Below are 16,853 nucleotides of genomic sequence, written 5' to 3'. Positions count from 1 at the left end.
GATGCTACTAGAGAGAAAGTCAGGCAAAAGGTTAAATTTGTTTACTTAACTTAATTTTGATTAATCCAGGTCACTTCTTGAAATTCTTGATTAAAAGGCCACTATTATGGTGCAGGAGTTAATTCACCACCCTTTATCTGTATATAACAAAAATTCATAAAGTGAAGACATGGAGAAGGGGAACATATACAATACTCACCTCACAAAATAGTTATAAATTATTTATACTTTATCAACATTAGTTCTCTTTCGTTATATAATAATTCTCGATTGCCAGAATTCTTGTTGTTTCATTTGAAAAAGTATGTCAAGTAAGCCCATAAAATGCTCCAAGAAAATTACCAACTACTAGTAAGCAAAAAAGAACTTGAAATAAATAAAATGCATATGTTAGGGAAAAAATACATGAAAAAGAAGATGACATAACACATATTGAATATTCTAGTCAAATATTTGTTTGTCCGACTCTAGGACAGTGAAATTGGACTAGTATTATGGAATAGAGGAACCACAAAATAGTATACCAGAAATTTTTCTGTTTAGGACAATTCAAAATAGAATATAACGAATGGACAAAAAGAAATCAAACTTATTTCACTAGTTTACTTGTAGAATTGTCATATATGTGATGTTTATTTACACCAAACTAATAATGCAAGATAAACGTCTCTTATATATACACATTTGTTACTTACTTTAAGTGAATGAATTTTAAATCTTAACTTTTTACTATCGAAAATTGAGATTGCATGATTTAATGTAAAATGTCATGTGCGACTCAGTGCGAGTTAGAAAAAATCATATGTGTGCTTGTTGATTGGAGCAAGTAAAAACTCATCCGCACCAAAACAGTTATTAAGTGATAAATTGATCCAAAAATATGTATCAACCAATTATAATTAAATTAATGATTGCAATTCATGTAAAAATGCATGTTATGTATTCACTCAATTGATATAAACAATTATAAGCTTGAGAATATTGTTTTACTACGAGTAAACATATTATAGAATAAGATTTCATTTATGTGCACTTAATTAAGATTTTAATCTTAATTATTCAAATATCAGTCATTAGATCTGTCTATTTTGTAGGTCTGAATCTTAATCATTATGATCTTAACTACGTTCAATTAAATACGATAATTGCAATACTATAAACTACTGAAAAATGACAAAATAGTACATTCAAAACATTCAAGCCAGCAATAATTTACTTGATAATTGAATAGCAGAAATTGGCACTCATTTTAACTAAAGAGGTGATGTGTATCTTGAGAAATTGTTTAATTCTTTTGTGTGACAAAATTATGATATGAAAAGTCAAACATCCAATGTCTTTATTCAACAAGGAAGAAACAAAAGTAAGAATAAAGAAACTAAAAACACAACAAAAAGGCAAGCTAATAGTACTTGGCACTAAACAAATCCATGGTAATGGAGTTTCAATACTTAAATTTTCCTATGCTTATTGCCTTCCTTATATTTGTAATTATGGCTGTGAAACTATGGAAAAAATTCAAGATTCAGAGTAAATTACCTCCAGGTCCTAGAAAGCTTCCACTTATTGGAAACTTACAACCAATTATCAAGTTCATTGCCACACCATAATTTAAGAAACTTGGCAAATAAATATGGTCCCATCATGCACTTACAACTTGGGGAAGTTTCTGCTGTTTTATCATCACCACAAGTAGCAAAAGAGGTAACAAAAACTCATGACATAATCTTTGCTAATAGGCCACAAATTCTTGCTTTAGAGATTTTAACTAACAATAGTCCCAACCTTTCTTTCTCTCCTTATGGACCTATATGGAGACAACTTAGAAAAGTTTGTCTTTGAGCTTCTAAGTGCAAAGCGCGTTCAATCGTTTGAATCAATTAGGGAGGAGGAAGTAGAGAATCTTATTGAAGCAATTTATTTGACATCATCACAAGTTCTTGTTGATATAGGCAAAATGATATTTTCCATGACGAATAATATAACTGCAAGGGCAGCCTTTGGTAAGAAATGCATGCACAAAGATGAGTTTATTGCAGCTATGAAAACAATTACAGAGTTTGCTAGAGGTTTTGATTTACCAGATATATTTCCTTCTTTCAAGATTCTTCACTTGTTAAGTGGAGTGAAGCCTGCACTTGAGAAAGTACACCGGAAAGTCTGATAAATTATGTTGCACAATGAAGATTTGGTTGATGTCCTGCTTAGGGTTCAAGAAAGTAGTGATCTTGAAATTCCCATCTCAAGAAACACTCTAAAAGCTGTCATTTTGGTAAGTAATTTCCAGCCTCAAGCATCCTTTCACTTTTTGAATAATGCTAGTGTTCGGATCAACTTGTGGGCACAATGACCATTTCAATGGTACCTGATATCTCCCACCAGTATAGCCTATAGGTATCAGGAATTCTGTTCCCCAAGTCTTAGACAGAAGGTAAGAAATCACCTAATGTTTCTGTTGAAATTTGAACTTTGATCTTTCATAGTTTTCACATACTTTACTGACAGTCGGCCACACCCTTTTCTGAACAAGATCATATTATTAGTTTACATATAACATCTTTTTGAAGATCATATTATTGTTTGCCTTAATTTGAAAAGGAATCTCAATCCATAAAACTTATACTTGATGTCACGAAAAATATATGCTCTCCAAAAGGGTGTCAATATAGTGGTTTTACAGAAGATGCTTAGCCATTAAAAGTATTCTTAGGATTTATGGATTCATCAAAGTTATTGTATCGATGTTCGAATTCTCCATGTTGTCACCTTATTTTACCATCTTGCCAGGATTTGAAAAACTGTTTATTAGCCTCAGCTGAATTTGTTTCAAATAAAAGCTTCTTCTCAAATTCTCATGGCTGTGCTTATTGATCAGGAAATGTTCATAGGGGGAACAGACATCATCTACAGTTTTAGAGTGGGCAATTTCAGAAATGATGAAGAATCCACAAGTGATGGAAAAGGCACAAGCTGAGGTGAGAAAGGTACTTGAAGGGAAAACCAAAATTACAGAATCAGAACTCCAACAGCTACATTATATGAAGTTAGTTATCAAAAAGACATTACGAATGCATCCATCGTTACCTTTATTACTACCGAGAGAAGCTGGAGAAAAATGAGATTGGTGGCTATGACATACCACCAAAAACTTAAGTCATCATCAATGCGTGGGCAATAGGGAGACATCTCGAGCACTGGAAAAATCCAGAATGTTTTGAACCAGAAAGATTCCAGGATTCTGTTTCTGATTTCAAAGGGACTAATCTTGATTACATACCATTTGGAGCTGGCAGAAGGATATGTCCGGGGGCACTTTTTGGAATTGCAAATATTGAACTTCCACTTGCAAAGCTGTTGTTTCATTTCGACTGGAAACTCCCAGATGGAATTGAAGCAAATGAACTTGACATGACTGAGACTTTTGGGGCAACAGCTGGGAGGAAGAATGATTTGTTCTTGCTTGCAAAACCTTATATTTCTTGACTGATGCACATCAAAATAAAGTGTCCAAACAAACGAAAAACACTCTTGTCCAGTCTCTGCGGTAGTATATGCAAATCTGGAAATAAGTTATGTACAAGAAAATTGATATTTAAGTAGTTTCTAAGTGAAATCATTATATATGTACTAAGCAATGGTAGCGGAAAGGTCATTTTACGTTTTAACAACATATATATTATCCATCCCAAACAGCTTTTTTTTTTGTCAAATATGACCAATTATATTATCAATGATGGTTGTTGAACTTCAATACCATTCTAGTTTAGTTTATTTGTGAAAATTGAGAGAAGAACTTCCCTACTTAACAAGCTAGTAAGTCGGTAATAATCTTCAAATGCGAAGAGCAAAACTCAGGTATCTAAGAGGAAATGCAGCACATTATGGATTATCTCAGTAATGATTTTCTTTCAAATCAAACCCATGTTTCCTCTGTTTAGTCATTCCTTCGACCCTACGCGGCCCTCTTCGATGGATCTAACCAGGACAATCTTCCTGGATTCCGGATTCAAAACGTTTATTATATTTTGTCCATTTGCAACTGAGACATTATTTGATCAAACTTGATATTGACAGGCATCAATCTTGGTTAAAAAAAAAAAGAAGAAGAAGATTTCACCACATTAAGTCACGGCTTGAACTGATGACCTATTAGTCCGAACAATTGATCTCCAATAATAACCTTGAGAATGTCCAAATTTAAACTTATATATAACCTTGACAACAAAATCTTATTTAAAAATTTGTGTTACCATCACTTTCCAAAATTAATACACATCAGGAGAGACCAAATCCATGAAAAGAATCCTCCTGTTGGATACACCAAGCAATAATGCAGATTATTGTAAAAACTATGAGCTTTAGAGGTCATAATCAACCATGACTAGGGCTTATAGTCCACAATTTTTTTCCATACCCGACCGGATTAATGTGAAAAAGAGTGATATGTTTTTGCAATTTAGCATAATGTTGTTCTTGAGATTGATCCATATAGGAGTCAGATTCAATGAAATTTGTTCTTTAGTCAATTTGAATGTAATCATATTTCCGGGTTCCAATGGATACAGTACTAGAAGAAACAATAAAGGGTAAAAAAAAAGGAAAGATTTTTAGACCCCACAACCAACTTTTTGCATGAAAAAAGAGCATTTGCAATGTTGCTCAAGTTCAAGATTCTCATAATTTTATGTGATAGAGAAATATTTTAGTATATATTATTTAAAACTTTTTAACTGTAGTTAAAATTTGGGAACTACAGAAATTTCATTAGTTTAGCAGCTAATTACTTAGACACATTCTAGTATACAATATTACGGATCTTACTAAATTTTGATGCGTCCAGATAGATGTATTTTGAGATATATATGGTCAAAATTAGACGTAATTTATTCTAGATACACTGTATCCAAGTGGATTCGCTTGTAACTGGGATACATAAACAAATCTTTCTCTCCTCCCTCTCATCTCGCTCGGCACTTTTCTATGTATCTGGTATTCCAAATACATACGAATCACACCAGATACACACAAGTATATGTATCTAGTTAGTGTGTATCTAGTGTAATTCGCATATATCTGTGATACATGACTACCTCACTCGCCTCCTCTCCATCTCGCTTGTCTCTCTCCCTATTTTAATAAATTTGGTAGCAAGAATACATATATCTAGGTGTATCTTCCTCTCAATGTATGATAAGAAACTCTTAATTAGTTATAAAATACGAAATTATTTGAAAATATAGATATAATTAGTATATAGGATATGGATGTATATCTAATAAGATAGTTTGGCTATTAAAAAAAAAATTTAATTAGATTTTGCTTTTTCTTATTGGTGAAATTACTCCATTATATAATTTTATGTTGGTTTTATAGTCCTTTACAAATTTATTTTTATTTTTTTGTCCTTTTCAGGAGAGATCTTCAGTTTTGCACTAAATCTAAAAAAAATATTTCTTCTATTCAATTTTTAAGTGTTCATAATAGATTAATTATTCGTCAAACTGTCATTCCTTACCTTGAATATTACACTAGAGTTTAGATGATGGAAAAACTGTGTATATACTATATGTTGATTCTGTTTATTTATTTATGTATTTATTTTTTTATATCTTAACTGTTTTTAGTGAAAATTCTAACTTCGTCATTGACATTAATGTTAAAGTGATGTAAATTTCAAAACATAAACAGATTCTCCTAAATATCTTGATGTATGCAATATAATCTTTAATTATCACTCAAACTTAACAAGGTCCATGAATTTTTTTGTTAAGCAATACAACAATGATTAACATGCATATATATATATATATATATATATGTACCTGTACACTTACCGATCGCGTAGGAATTTCTTTGAAATTAACTTGTTAAAGGCAGACAGGAATTTGAAACTTTGTACATCGACTGGGGTCGAGCAATTAGCTAGCTAGCTGGCTACTTAGTAAAGTAAATTAATTAGAGCTAGCCAGTCACATCTACTTAAACTCAAACCTTAACATTCATATTGGTCCACAAATCTTGGTAGGTGACAGACCAATTATGAAGAAATTAAAAACACATCATCATTTATTAATTTGTCATTAAAATATCTCTAAACTATGGGCACGTAAATGAAACCACTGGTATCAATGAGTTCCTTTTTGGGTCGTTAATTGGTTGGTATTTATAATGAAGGATTTTCAAAAATAGCAATGATTTGAAACATAATTAGAATCCTCAGATATAGTTTGTCTAATTACGTTTTATAGCTATAGTTTTAGTTATTATGTCAATTTCCGTTTGTATATCTTGTTTCATTATACAAATTGGGCTTTCCCGTTTGTATATCTCGCTATATTATATAAATTGGATTTTTTTCGTTCGTATATATCGTTGTATTACACAAACCAACTCTCTTTGGTTTCCAAATTACCTTCAGTACCCCATCTACTTCACCAGATATATGTATCTGACACACTCAGATACATGCGAGTCAAATTAGGTATAATTTGTTCTAAATATACACTATATCCAAGTGTAATTCAGATGTATTTGGGATACACTAACACTCTCGCTCTCCTCTCTCCCTATGTATCTTTATTTTAGAATGTATCTGAAATGTATATGGTATCCCAAAAAAATGTATTTAGTGTGATTCGCATGTATCTGCGATACACTAACTCTCTTGATCACCTCTCTCATGTCTCGCTCGCCTCTCTCCCTATGTATATGTATTTCAAAATGTATCTAGTATCAAAGATTCATGTATTTAGCATCTTTGATACATGTATCTAACTTGAAATCTGAAGAAGTGATGTAACTGACTTAAAATAATAATTAATTAGACAATATGTAATTATTTCAAACTATAGAGTGTACTAGTATTTATGGTAAAAATGTTTCTATAATTAGATAGTTTTTCCTTTAGAATATATTTTATAGGACATGTTAAATATTCATCAAGCTAAAATATTGGAGTAAAGACCAAAATAGTAGAACTAATCTAAACTGAAGTTGGTATAAAAGTGAAGATAATTGATGGATTTTCTAATAAGATCAAAAGTACTATTATATTCAAAAGTCACAAGTAAGAACAGAAATTAAAGTAAAGTGGACAAAACATTCGTGATAATTTGGAAAAGAAAATTAAATATTAGGTTTCCTTTTGCAACATGGAATAAGAAAATAATCTTCAAAAAGGCAAATTTTGGTTTAGTTGCAGCTATTATTTGCCTTTGATTTCACGATAAGATTCGAGAAAAATGCTCGAATCAATTGGTGTCAACTGTCAACAACTCTTTTATGACAAAGGGTTTGACAGAGTACTAAGTTAAAGAAAGAACTAAATATTTTAAAACTGTGGTCTCTAAAATAAGTCATAAATATCTGTGTGATTATAAAAGGAGAAAATTACACCTAATAAATTAATTGTGAAACTATTTACTCAAATTGGACCCAACCCAAACTATTTACCTTTAATAGACTCATGGTCTAAAATATTACCCTCTTACCCCACTTTTTTTCTTTTAATTTTGTTCATGATGTCATGCTGGCGTCAGCATCACTACTCCTCTTTGATACTCTGATGGTATCAAACAGTTTCTTCTTGATACCATCAGAGTATAGTTTCGCTGAAGTGCTATCTCTTCATTCTTGATACCATTAAAGTGTATATATACTCTCATTATATCAAACGTATATTTATTCCAGTGTCCTTTCCCTTGTTCCTCTTTGATACCATCAGAGTATATTATACTTTGATGGTATCAATTAATTTAGCAAACAGTTTTTTCTTGATACCATCAGAGTATAGTATATTCTGATGGTATCAAGAAGGAAGAGACAGTGATTCAGCGAAACTGTTTGATACCATCAGAGTATATTATATACTCTCATGGTATCAAATTCGCGAAATAGTTAAAAATAAGGGTGTGACAGTAATGAGATATTCAATAGTAAATAGTTTCTTTTTAAGGGTATAACAATAATTATCCCATATAAAAGTATCTCATTAATGGTAAACTAAGAGTTTTAAATCAAATTATTTCTAAATATTAAAAATATGTTGTTCTATTTGAAATATACTTTAAAAAAATGTACACATGGATTAAGACGAAAAGAAATACAAATTATTACTAATATTTACAAAATAATAATGATATAGTAGTTAAAAATGATTTGGGCTCTATATTTTGTCGTTCTTACGTTGGAGATAAGTCTAGGTGTGAATCAAAGTCAAGAATTTAACTTTTAAATTCAAATTAGCACTTAGTTCATGAATCTTGATTTCGTGATTAGATATATGTATCTTTCAAGAATTACACTTAATTAATTTCACCCAAAGACCCAAAAAGGTAAAGATGGTACTCTGATCCTATACGTAAGGTCGAGGATATAGCAGCCCTAGAAATAAATTGATATTGGAGCACTATTAAAGAATGCGGTGGGGCACTATTGCATTGGAGAACTTGTATATTTATTTTGAAAATATTTTTTTATTGATTAAATCAAAAATTGGACTGTTAAAGATCAAAAAACGATAAATTAAAAATTGATAATAAATATCTTATTTATTTAATTATCAATTTAATATATTTCAAGATCAAAAATTAATAAACTAAATTGATAATAATTCAAATCGAACAGACTGACCCATAAACACTAACCCATCTCATTCCATGCATCATAGTATTTTTTTATTATTATTTTCATCTCGCTCCACTTCACTTGCACACTAAAACAATCCTTATAATGAATAATTTTTCTTTATTAACATGTAGTTTGTACGTTGTTTAAAAGTTTAAACTTAACTAATTATATTTTTTACCAAAAAAATTTCAACTACTGTATTAAACTTTAATATTTTCTTGTATACATTGGCTTTTAGTAAAATAAAATAAAATGTTGGTTTATTTCTGTTATTCAGCGGCAATGACCATTCTTTTTCTTCCTTCCCCACCTGAACGTGTCACCAAAAAAAATATCTTAAATCAATCAAGACCTCAAAAAAAAATTATGAAAAAAGACAATATTATAGTACTGCAAGAAAATCAAAAAGGGAGGTGCACATGCACTGTCCAAGAGAGTTATATACCAAGAACAATATTGTAGTCTTTAGTGAATTATTCATTTTACAAGAGAGAAGTGTTTATTGTTGTTTTATCCTTGTATTTGAGAGCAGTGTAGTCCCATATTATCATAGTAAAATCCTTCTACCCCGTGATTTTTCCCCTCTATCTGTTTGAGGGGTTTTCACATAAAATTCTCGTGTCCAATTTATTTTTCATTATTTATTATCATATCAAACTTTAGTTGTGGTGCTTCCTCCCCGTAACAGTGGTATCAGAGCCCTCGATTATTCTGTCTATTTTATGCGAAGGTACTATCTCTGAATAGTAAATTTTTATGAATAGTAAAATTCGATGAAAAATACTATTCACGTGAATAGTAATTTTGGTGATGGTACAGTTTATCACGATTGTTCGCAAAAATATTCATAAACAATCTAAAAGGATTTGAAGCAAATAACAATGTCGATTACGATAAAATTTGACGTTGAGAAATTCAATTGTACTAATTTCTCATTGTGGAAATTGAAAATAAGAGTGATATTGAGAAAAAACAATTGCTTAGTTGTAACCGAAAGCTGAACCACAGACTTTACTAATGACAACAAGTGGAATGATATAGACAGCAACGCAGTTGTTGATCTACTCTTAACACTAGTTGGTCAAGTGTTGTCTAGTATGGTTGAAAAACGGACGACGAAGAGAATATGAGATACTTTTACGGGATTGTATGAGAACAAGTTTTTGCATAATAAAATCTTCTTAAAAAGAAGATTGTATACTCTTCGAATGGCAAAGTCCATGTCGGTTACTGAACACTTCAATACTTTAAATACTCTATTTTCACAACTTACAAAAATGGGCTGTAAAATAGAGGGGACTAAACGTGTGGAGCTTCTAATTCAAAGTCTGCTTGACTCGTATGATCAACTCATCATCAACCTGACGAACAATACTGACAGTCTAGTTTTCGATGAAGTTGCAGCCGCTGTCTTAGAAAAAGAAAATCGACGCAAAAATAATGAAGACATACAAGTAAGTTCGCAGCAAGCTGAAGCTTTGACAATGGTGAGAGGAAGATCAACAGAACGTGGCCACAGTGGGAGTCACAATCATGGTAGATCTAAATCAAGAAGTAAGAAGAATATTAAGTGTCACAACTGTGGTAACAAAGGGCACATCAAGAAAGATTGTTGGTCAAGAAGAAGAGTGAACACCCTGATTCATCAAATGCTTATGAAATGTTGCAAGTACCTTGGATGATGGTGATATTTTATATCGTGAAGTAGTATCAAATAATGAAGGCAGAAAATATTTCTCTGATGTCTGGATCTTGAACACAGGAGCAACATGGCACATGACTTTTTGGAGAGAATAGTTCCATCAATATAAACCTATCTCAGAAGGATCTGTGTTCATAAGAGACGATCATGCTTTTAATGTTATTGATATTGGGTCTATTAAAGTAAAGATGTATGATGGCACGGTATGCACCATCCAGGAGGTACGACATATAAAAGACTTGAGGAAGAATCTATTGTATTTGAGACAATTAGATGATAATAGATCTTTATATAAGACTTATGGTGGAATCATGAAAATATCAAAAGGAGCGCTTGTAGTGATGAAAGTGGAAAAAATTACTGCAAATCTATATGTGCTTAAAGGTGAAACACACCAAGAAGGAGAAACATCAATCGCGTCAGCAAGTTCATTTGAAGAATCAACGAGAATGTGGCATCATAAACTTGGCCATATGTCGGAACGAGGTTTGAAGATTCTTGTTGAGCAAAAGCTTCTTCCATGGCTCAAAAAGGTTCCACTATCCTTTTGTGAGCATTGTGTTATCAATAAGCAACATATATTGAAGTTTAGCAGTTTCTCTGCTAAAAGCAAGAAAATATTAGATCTAGTCCATTCTAATGTCTAGCAAGCACCGATGGAGTCCCTAGGAAGAGCGAAATATTTCATGTCATTTATCGACAATTACTCCAGAAGAAGTTGAGTGTATCTAATCAAGAGAAAGGCAAATGTTTTTTCGATTTTCAATGAGTTCAAAGCACGGGTGGAACTTGAATCTGAGAAAAAGATCAAGTGTTTGAGGACAGATAATGGAGGAGAATACACTGGTGATGAATATGATAACTTCTGTAAAAATGAAGGTATTAAAATGCAGTTCACAGTGGCATATATTCCACAACAAAATTGAGTAGCAAGGGGGATGAACAGAACCTTGTTGGAACGGACAAGAGCTATGTTGGCAACTACAGGATTGGAAAAACTATTTTGGACAGAAGTAGTCAAAATCACCTGTTATGTGATCAATTGGTCACCATCAACCGCAATTGATCTGAAAACACCAATGGAGATGTGGACAGAAAAATCAATTGATTATTCTTACTTACATATATTCGAAAGTCCTACTTATATTATGTACAACACCCAAAAAAAATTAAAGTTGGATCCGAAATCTAAAAAATGCATTTTCTTAGAATATGCTGATGAAGTCAAGAGGTATCGCTTATGAGATCCCACTGCCCGCAAGGTGGTAATCAGCAGAGATATTGTATTTGTTGAAAATAAGATACAAGCAAAAGAAGGTAGCACCTCGAAGGAAAAATCAGAGACTACTACAGTTGAAATTGAAGAAATAGAAGAAGTTCTAGTTTCTTCTAAAGCAGCACCAGAGCACGAAGAACAAGAGCAAGCTGAGATTGAAACTCCACAAGTTCGATGGTCAACTAGGGAGAGAAGAGACCAGCTTGGCGCTCAGATTATTCTATGTAGGGCAGTGTTGCATACTGTTTATTAACAGGGGATAGAGAGCCTTCAACTTTTCATGAGACTATGAAAGGACAAGAATCATCTCTGTGGATGGCAGCAATGCGAGAAGAAATTGAAGCTCTTCATAAAAATAAAACATGGGATCTTATTAAATTACCACAAGGAAGGAAGACCATTGGAAACAAATGAGTCTACAAGATCAAACGCAGTGATAATGATCAAGTAGAGAAGTATCGTACAAGATTGGTGGTAAAATGATTCGCTCAGAAAGAAAGTATAGACTTCAATGAGATATTTTCTCCGGTGGTTCGACTCCCAACAATTCTAATGGTCCTCGTAATGTGTGCTACATTTGACTTGTATTTGGGGCAGTTAGATGTCAAAACTGCATTTTTTCATGGAGAACTTGAAAAAGAAATTTACATGCTCCAACTAGAAGGTTTTGAAGAACAGGGAAAAGAAAACTTGGTTTGCAGGTTGAACAAATCTCTATACGGTCTCAAACAGGTGCCGAGCTGTTATACACCAAGATAAATATTATAATCTTGAGTATCCTCTTTAGTGAGTTATTCCTTTTACAAGATAGAAGTGTTTATTGTTGTTTTCTCTTTGTATTTAAGAGCATTGTACTCCCATATTATCATAATAAAATTCTTCTACGCCGTGGTTTTTCCTCTTTATCTGTTTGAGGGCTTTTCACATAAAATATTCGTGTTCAATTTATTTTTATTATTTATTATCATAACAAACTTTAATCGTGATGCAATGACCATTCTTTTTCTTCCTTCTCCACCGGAACGTGTCACCAAAAAATATATCTTAAATCAATCAAGACCTCAAAAAAAAAAAAAAAAACTGAAAAAAGACAATATTATGGTACAAGTCTCATTTCTTTTGTCTTTGCAGCTTTACGAATTAATAATGACTGTAATTAAAATTTAGAAATAATTTTGATATCAAAATCTAAAATAGAAAATGTTTTTGTAGAAAAGAAGAATTATTATGAGTTTTGTCTTAATATGATGAATTTTGAATACGAAATGATCTTGTTTTAGTGAGATGAATAAATCTATCATTGTAATGAAATAAGTTTGCTTTATTTATTTATTTTAATGGTTCTGCTATGGACGTATTGGATATTCCAATTGGAAGTAAAATTTTGGTTTTCAAGTTTGTAAATGAGAAACTCGAATATCAAAATATATCGTTTCAAAACTTACCCAAATCTGCAAGATCCTCTTTTAAAAACATTTGAATCCGCATCTGCCCCGTGATCATCTTACCCTACCCCTCAGAAGCTTAAACCCACCCGCTCCACCCGTACGGAACTAATTTACCCTATTGGGGTCAGTGTGCAAACCTGTTTAATAAATGGAATATTGTCATTCATTTTTTAACTAAAGCAATTAGCCATAAAGTGGTTCTATTTTTACTGAACTGAAAGTATCATAGAAAGTCATTAAATATTATTTTGTTTTAACAAAAGAATAACATAACTTTGTCTAAATATCATATTATATAATATTTCTCCTTTATATCTCTTCCAATTTTCTTTGCAGAACAAAACTTTTATCCTTCGCAAAAGGATAAAAACCCTAATAATTAACAAAGGAAAATTTGTTTGTTTTTTTAGAAAATAACTTAAAACAAAATAAAATGACTTACCGGAGACAAAAAATAGTTTTTTATGATAGTAGATAAAATTGAGCGACTTTCTGACATTGGAGCCGTCCTAGAAGAGTGGAAGAAACGATACAATATGAACCACAAAATATCAATGTCAACGCAATAAACTGGATAAATAAATCAATCATTCGTTAAGGTAACTTTAGAAATTAATAAAAAAAAATACAGAGATTTGTTCATTGAACAGATCAAAGTTTCATGCAATTTACGATAAAAGACGAATTGGTGTACGTACATCAGTTTTAGTTATCCCCCACAAGGCAAGTTGACTTGAGCTGTGTGCATTAATATGCACCATCCACGTCCAACCAATCAAACAATCTTGGTATTTATTTGAAAGTAGTGAAATATAATTGCGTAAAATGAATATAGACAAATTAAATATAGTATCTCTATATATAGTATCCCTGTGGAGGAGGCAATTGAAACTCCCCGTTGAACACGTTATCTAAAGTTGAGAGATAGAATAGAATAGTACTTTCTCTATTGTAATTTAGTTTAACTGTAACTTTTTTATCTCAATTTTAGCAAGACATGAACATCTGATGTGCATATTGCTAATATGTATATTGTAATTAAGAGACTTGTACAAATAATGTAATGAAGCATAACCAGTAAACTCTCACTTCCTCTGCTAAGTTCTTTATTCTTTAACATGATTAGTGTCAGAGTCATGACGATCGAGTACTCGTGTTAGAATTCGATCAACTGCTTTCGTCTTGAATTGTGATTACTATGCAAAAAATAATAATAATAAAGAAATTAATCAAATTAATAATACATGGTAAAATAGAATCCATGCACACTGATGTTATATCCTGGATTAATTGACATCTAGACAGTCTCTTCATAAGTGGTTAAAATTACAGCCACGTAATCATATATAATGAGCATCTTTTTTAAAATATTAGCAGGAATATTTCTTTAATGGGGCTACTAACCTAAGGCCTAGAGATGTATGGTGTTAATTAATTAACCGGCCTAATACAGATTTGAAAATAATTAGTAGCTCTAACAACTCCGATCCAACAATGTCGGAAATAATTTCAAAGCGCAGATCCAGATCAATGGACTCCAGTTTATTCATGCATGTCCAGAATCATTGCTTCTTTGCTGTTCAATTTGATTTGCGAATATTCACAGATTTCTACTAATCATCTCAATTAATCACAGTTTTTCTTTAAGTAATCACAGCTAATTGTCCATTAACCTCTACCTGATCCAAAATTTTAACTATCGTGGTTGTCACATTTTATTTGCCCTTCCAATTCACTAAAAAAAATAATCTATTTCAAGAATCTTTTACTGCCCTTATCACATTATCTCCCTGATTTGAGAGTGGCTAATAGCATATTTCTTAGAATGATTTGAACCTTTTTATTGCGATGTATCTGATCGCTAGGAATATCGGATAACAACTTAGGTGAGAAAAAGACTGTATTTAATAGCTTGTGAGTACATCAGGAATTTATGAGATCTTGAGATCGGTTCTTAAACTACATGCTAGATGGCAGTTACATAATAAGGAAACGGGTAGAGCTACAATTCTGCTGCTAACACACGTGTAATTTATGAAATCTAATAAATTGTCTTTTCTAAATTTCAAAACTTATAAACCCCGAATACTAATTTCCGCTTTGATCAATTAGGCTCGATTATTTTTTCTTTTTCGTATGTCTCTTCATAATTGATGTTTTATTTTCCTTTTTGGACTGTTTGTGGATGAAAATCTTTCCGCATTAACTATAAGAATCCAAGATAAATATGCACCTAACCGTAAGTATATATGGGGGCCATATTTAACGCGTACGTTGTTTAATTCAGTAGATGATAGAGACAAGAGTTGAAAATAACGCATGGCCACTTCTTCATAACCAACGTTAATTTGACGTGCATATCGCAGCAAATTTATCTGTCATACATATGTATTTAATAAATGCAATTTTGGATTTGCTTGAAGACTTGGTTCTTCTGGTAACTCTTAAATAATTTTAAAGAAAGAGTTCACATTGACAGATGAAGGATCTAATAATTTTTTATACAGTTTCATTTCTTAATTGAAAAGACTGACGAAATCACTTATGGAGCTATATAATCCTTTGTATATAAACCCTAGAATAATACTCCTAGGGGTCATTTGGAATAATTTTGGGAATAATTAGAGCTAGTATTAATTAATCTTGATATTATTTTATTCCATTATATATACTAAAATAATGAGATTACTATTTTATATAAAATATGAGATAAAATAATTCTTTAAAATGTTGAGATATCTTTGCTTATACTGTCCCGCGGATGTTAGGTGTATGAAGTGGTTGATGCCTATATTTGCATGGGGACTCATAGAGGGATAGGGTTTAGCCATGTGGCATAGGTGAGGTCCCACCTTGTTCCTTGTCACTCTACGTTTTCTAATTAATTAGATATACTATGCTGTTATGCACACATTATGGAGTACTTAATTACTGGTCCTCCAGGTAATATTCATGCATACTTTGATGTTTAGGAATAAACACGCATTTAAAGTATTGTTTCTCTCTTTCAATTTGTTCAAATATAAATTGACAGAAAATGGAAAGTATCACTGCCAAGTTAGTTCATGTCACATATTATTCGTGTATTCTCCGTTTACCTAACAAATATCATAGAGTTATCTTTCAAGCTATGCTATTATCAAGCTAAAAAATGTATATATCATATAAACTTGAGTTTTACCTTATAACCTATGCTTCACTACTTTCCTTTTGAATTTCAATGTGAAACTGATCTAAAATATCATGCACGTTCACCATTTCTTTAAAAGTTTGCTAGGTTAAAAAATTGTCAATCTTTCTTTTTGATCCGTCTTCCATCGCATCACACAAAAACAGAGGTAAAATAGCATGTTACTATCATCTATGTATAGACAATATTTGAAGGGAATAGACGTCATATTAAGAAGAGTTCAAATTTATACGAGGATCTCAAGTTCAAAACCCATGTATTTTTTTTAATTGAGTTATCTAAGTATGCTTTTTATGTAGTTTGCGAGCTATTATACTGAAGTGGGGGTTTATGAGTTTATCCTATGCGCGCTCAAAAGATAATAATGACAAGTTCTGTTATAAAAAATAAGAAGTCCAAATTTATATATCTAGAGTTGGGACAAATTCTAATTTTAAAAAAGGAAATTAAAAAAAAATCAAAAGGTGCAATGTTTGGGTCATCTTAGTTAATAATTACTTTTATTAGCTGGTTGTTAATTTGAGTTTACTTCCGTTTCGTACAACATTAATATAACGCTACAAATTTTTGAGTGTCCCTTTATATAAATAAACTTAAATAAAATGTTGC

The 16,853-nt window shown here is 31.6% G+C and overlaps 1 pseudogene; it reads left to right on the top strand.

Annotated features, from left to right (window-relative positions):
• Positions 1 to 1,396: 1,396 nt before the first annotated feature.
• Positions 1,397 to 3,774, top strand: LOC129884683 (desmethyl-deoxy-podophyllotoxin synthase-like; annotated as a pseudogene).
• The last annotated feature ends 13,079 nt before the right edge of the window (positions 3,775 to 16,853 follow it).

This window comes from Solanum dulcamara, chromosome 4 (genome assembly GCF_947179165.1).
Source record: "Solanum dulcamara chromosome 4, daSolDulc1.2, whole genome shotgun sequence".
Classification (NCBI taxonomy): Eukaryota; Viridiplantae; Streptophyta; class Magnoliopsida; order Solanales; family Solanaceae; genus Solanum; species Solanum dulcamara.
Note: the sequence above shows the minus strand (reverse complement) of the source record. Positions and strands in the feature narration are given on the sequence as shown.